Below are 5,961 nucleotides of genomic sequence, written 5' to 3' on the forward strand. Positions count from 1 at the left end.
GCCAGGAACTGTGATGGCTGATGTCCTCTGGGGATGGGAACAGAGGCAGCCCTGTAACACAGGCAGCAGCCAGTTGGATAAGTATTCAGAAGACGTTCAGTGTTGGTACGTAGTGAAACACTCTTCCCTCCGGCATCTTCCTGCTGCCCTTCAGTAATCCCCTGGTGCATTTTTTCCAGCCTGACAGCCCAGCAAGAACAGAGGCAGGTGTGCAAGGCTTCGTTGCACAAATAGGGAAGGACCATACAGAGCAGTGGGGCTTTTTCCAACTCCCACCGGTGCCAATGGCTCCTTGTCACAGCGAGGCATGTCCTTGATGAATTTCCCTCCCTCAACTTTTTGAGCCACTGTGCTCATCAGCTCCTCCATATCGGGCTGCTGGTTTCCAGTCAGAAAAGGCCAATTTTGGAGGACAAGGTGGAGCAGAGAAACCCTCCTGGAGAAGTGCAGCTGCCACAGAGCAGGGGACCCACCGCAGAAACCCATGCCACCAGAGGGCTCAGCAAGCCCTGAAGGCCACCAGGATGACCCTCTGTTTGTAAAACGATCCTTCTCAGAGCCTGGAGACCATGACAAAATAGCAGCTTGCATTAATATGACACTTTTTGTCAGCCAGGCTCTGACTGTGCTCAGATGGAGACAATAACTCGGTATCATTTTGTTTCCAAATCAAACATGGATGAGACCTTTGAGATCAACTGGAAACCCTGATGATGTCTTTAAAACACATCCATAGGAGGAATCAAAGCATTAGCTGTAATATTTATTTTGCATGTCATAACTATGTTTTGAGAAGGTGAGGGCAGTGCTCATTACCAGCATAGATGTACCAACCTGTGTTTTCAAGCTATTAATATGGTGGCTAGTGTTAATGGAAATATAATAGAATGAGATGCTTCTATAAGTATGGGATTTAGCACAGTAAGGAGAAAAAAAAAAAGACATTAATGAAATTTTAATGAGAAAAATCAGCTTGCAGTAATCTTACAAGTAATGATTATTTCTTTGATTTGACTAGCCTGAATAGCTTTGTCTTCGGTGGGATGTGCTTGCAAGGTGTGCATGGGAGGACAGCAAATGATGTATTACAGGCCACAGCTGTGACTGTCCTGGAAAAGAGAGATGGTTCAGGGTCTTACTGTCTGCCTGGATGAGAGGGAAGAGCCTGACCACTTCCTTTCCACTGAAGAGTGGGGAAGGTTCTTGGACATGCTTTGGCCAGTGGCTGCTAGTCACTCATCACATCTCAGCTCTCTCAATCTATCCTTGGAGTTACCTACCCTCCTCCTTTAGAGCTGGAGCAGAGGTTCTTGACCTAGGTAGTGCACATCGTCCTCCAGGAGCATGTACACCTAATTAGGCACTCAGTATAAACCAAATAATACACAGGATCTTATTACTGCTCACACATATATACTTGAGCACACCTTGCAGAGGTTTCCTCTTTTCTAGGAAGTGACCAGTGCTCTCATCCACCTCTGTGGCATGCTGATGCAGGGGGATCATCACAGTTCTCCATCAGTGAAGCTGACCTGGAGGGATGGGATGGTGCTAATCAGGCTAGAAGGGCCAGAGATTTATCTCACCTAGCTTAGGATGCCAACAGAGCAGTTGTCTCCTCCTGAATGTCCCACTCGCAGCTCCCTTTACTGTCTGCAGGGAGAAATGGGTGCTTTTAGCATCTATCCCATCTGACTGCTCTTAAACCTTTGTGCTGGGAGAGGTCTTGCACCCTGAGGGTGCCTATTTACCTTCACTAGCGATAACATCAACCATATCTGAGCTTGATAACTCCACTGCAAACCTGCCATTTGAATCCTGTCAGGCTTGGTCAGTCCTCCCCAGATCTTCCTAAAGTGAAGCCAGTGTATATACCTACATCAGTCTTCTGCATTGATGGTACCAGAAATACCCAGGGGCCCAAGGAAAGAGAAATGCCATTTCAGGGACAGCTCAGGATGATTCCTATGCTGCAGTTCCACCTCAGGTTACCTGAGCCTGCCTTATCATGCCCTGGTGGTACAGGGGACATTCAGGCAGGAAAACTCCTCCTTTGTCTTGAGGCAGACCTTGTCTTGACAGAGACAGCACCTCCATGGTCCTCTGCTTACATCACGTCTCCCTAACCCCACATTTGAGAAGCTGTATCTAAATAGTAAGGTGAAATCTGTATGCATCTTAAAGGACACAGCCTCAAAGCAATATTTTTTGCTGTTCCTGGAGTTTGTTGTCTAAAATATCCTCTTACCCTCTCCCAGTTCTGCAGCCATGATGAAAAGAGAAATTACACCACTCACTATAACACAAATTGTCTCTGGTCCCCTGTAAAGAGCTGGATCACGGTAATAAGCCAGGGGAGAAATCCCCTGTGAAAAAGACTTTCTCCTAGCTTAAAGCTCTTTGTGCCAGCCACTGCTGGTACACAATTCATAAATTTTTGGGCCAGGAACAAACTAATTGTCTAGTCTGAGCTCCCTGACAGAACTAAGGGCTATTTGATTGCACTCAGGATTCTCACACTGAGTTCAGATTGCCTTGCTGACCTATGGAATGCATTTTAGGAGGACATCCAATTGCTTTCAGAGGTTGCTAGTGAGAAAACAAGACATGAGCATATCCAGGAAGATTATTGCTTATGGTGCCCTTTTTTTTTTAGTATTGGTCACACTTTGCAGCAAAAGTAAACTTAAGCCCTTTCAGACTGAAATGATTTGTTAAATTTCTGTTCAGTGCTCTGCCCCTCTCACAGCACTCTCAAAACTATCAAGCTGCAACAAGGTCTTTTACCATCTCATACCAACATACTTTTCATGCCAGTCCATCTGCTGCCTTCTCCTAGCCTCTCCTCATCCAGAGTAGGCTCTTGCTCTCCCTTCTCTTGGCTCTTGCTCTCTCTGCTTCTTCCTCTACTGCTCTCTCTTCATTGGCTGCCCAACCCCTTAGCAGGAACCAGCCACAGCTGCACCTTATCCACATCAGCCAACCCACCGCCCCTGAAGCCAGCCCACAGCTGTATATTATCAATGATAATTAACCCAGCTTCATTCTTCTACATGTCCCCACTGTTACTGCTCACTCAGATGAATGGCATGTGAGCCTCCAGCATGGGCCCTATGCTTTGGCAGGCCAAAATCCAGGAAATATGCTATTATCTGAGTTTTATATATTTCTTTTCATCCTGGATTTAAAAAGGTTAAATTGAAAACTGGAAGTCAAACCTTCATGCCTGAACTTCAGTGACTGTAATACAGTGAGGCAGCTCTGACCACTTCAGTATTGTAATCCCATGACATCAAGTGGACACCTCTAATGTTCAGAAGTCACTTAAGCGACTCTCCAGCATTTTCTTTTCCTAAGTAGATTTATTCTGTTATTTGCTTTTGTTTGTTTTCTTTCCAGCATACTATGAGATTTAAAATTAAAGTTCTAGTCTGAGGGGAAAGGAGTGCAAAAGATGTTATAAATTATCTGAGCTGCTAAAGCAGAAGGGAAAAACTCAGCAAAGACATTTTTTGTCACCTGCCCTTTAAACTAGAGTATATTACTCTGAAAGGTGTACCATATTGCAAGGAACCTTTAGTGCCATTTGCAGCATCACTTCAAGCTTGGTTGCTCGCAACGTAATTTCACCAATGGTTTCTACCTAAAAGCAAATTGTCTATTAGGAAATAACACTGCAAACACAGATCATTCAAAAATGCTTTTCAGCATCAGCAGTAGCATCAGTCCCAGAAGCACACTGAAATTGTGGGGTTGTGCAGAGCTCTTGCCAGCCAGCACACAAGGAGCCAAAAGGGTTCCAGCAATGTGTGTCACTGACTCACGACTGTTTTCCTCCTGTGTCTTCTGTGAAGTGCATTTTAATGAAATGCAATCCCACAGGGTTTCATTTCAGTCATTGTCACAGACAACACAAAAATATATTAGTCACTTTTCTTTTTTCTTTCATTTCACCAGCTGAAATTTCTATGGACTGAACTTGTTTGCTTCAGGTCCTGATTCAGCAGAGTACTTAAACATGCATTTAATACTCAATGGGTAATTAGAAGAATGGTTTGTAAACATTTTCAGGAAGGAAAAATGTGTATGTGCTAAAGCTATCTTTTCCTATAGCTATGAGAAACCAATGGTAGTGTGGAACCTCTTCAATTTTTCGTGGTCATTAGCTTTTCTGTATGCACAAGGCTGGACTTTGCAGAGGCAAATCTTGTAGCACAAGGAATCAGAGATCTCTCACCCACCTTTATAGTTTAAAATGTAGCTGTTGGCATACTGTGGTTTCCTTTATAGCCAAGGAAATAAGCACTTGTGGGGTGCTGCCGCAGGTCAGCTGTGTGGGTGGTGGTGAGAGGAGACCCCCTACGCCCACGCTGGAGACCTTCACAGTGGCCATGATGGGTCCCCATAGCCTTCCTCAAGGGTAAGCCTACTTTTCCCTTAAAACTTGAAAACCCCACATTTTCAGCTCTGAGCTGAAGTTGTTGATTTCCTTCTGTAGTAAAAAAAAATTAAGCTGATTGCTGATGATGGTGGCATTTCTTCCTTCATAATCCATTTGAAAGAGGCAGGTAGTGCTACTGAACTGTTCAGTTCATGGGATTTATTTGTGTTTTCAGCAAACTGTGAAGTTTCAAAGTGCCGTGTAACTATTACTGGGACTGTGTTTTCAAGGCTGTTCATCACCAGCCTTACTGCTGCATACTTGAGCGACCACTGTCCTGTGTAAACATCCATGAAACCTGTCTTGTGTGAGGGCATAATTTGTTTATTTCTGGACACCTTTAAAGGAGCAGGAAATTAATTGTAATGAATTCCATATATATGTGTGTGCATGTATGTGTGTGTGTGTATGCACATACGCGTGTGTATGCACATACACATGTGTATATATGGCTTTTATATATTTTTACATATATATATATGGAATAACTTGGAATTATGTTGGAAACGGATGATCTAGAAAAAGAGTTAACCAGGCATGAACTGTGCCTCTTCACCTTCATTTTACCTCTAATACGTACATTTGCATGAGTGCCTTGTTGCCACTGTCACTGCTTATGTTAGTGACACCTCAACATGTTGAAAAAGAGATGTAGGATGATGAAGTTGTGGTGCTGAGGAAGCAAGAGGGCTCCTGTCTCCCTGAATGACTGGGACATGTCCTACCATAGTGTTTCCTGGAGTATTTACTGGACATGCATACTGGTTAGCTTACTAGCAGGAGGGCCGGGGGTGAGGCAGAAAGGAAAGCCATAGCTGTAGATGAACAATCCACCAGTAAACGAGGTCACCCCAAGCAAGCTCAGGCTCTGGGTGAGGCAGCAGCGTTGCAGCCCAAGTTCCAAGACTCATTTCTCCAAGGCTGGGTGCAGTAGGCAGTTAAGTCAGTTTCTGCAGACCAAGAAGCAGTTGTCAAGGAGCCTGGCCTGCTTCCAGGGCATGTCAAGCCCAAAGGTAAGATGCGCAGGTCTTTAGACTGTTTTGCATGTGTTTAAATGCCTTTCCTGGAGACTCTGTGACTGGGGATATCTTTTATTAAACCACTGTAAAAAAAATTACCAGGCAGCTGCATTTTGGTCTCTACCTTCACCCCATCTCTCCCAGAGCAAGTCCTGGGGATGGCCCATGGCTCCAACCCTGTCTCTCTCCCTTCCTTTGCCTCCGTCCTCTTTTAAAAACTGTGTGTTCCCCTCCAGCAAAGCAGCAGAGCACCACAGAGGTGCTACTGGGTGCTGTTACAGTGGGAGGCTCAGGGATCTCAAAGGAGGGTGAGAATGTGGTACAGGACTGAGGTCTGATGCTTGACACACCAGGAGGGTTGCAAGCCCTGGGAAAGGGGTTTGCCATCAGGTCCTTTGCTTAAATCCCCCCTCCCTTGCACACCCTGCAAACTGCTTCTTGCAGGGACAGGATATGCCCTTTGCCTTCAGGAAGAAAGATTCTTGCAATCTATATGGGATC

Source organism: Falco punctatus (genome assembly GCF_963210335.1).
Source record: "Falco punctatus genome assembly, chromosome: 2".
NCBI lineage: Eukaryota > Metazoa > Chordata > Aves > Falconiformes > Falconidae > Falco > Falco punctatus.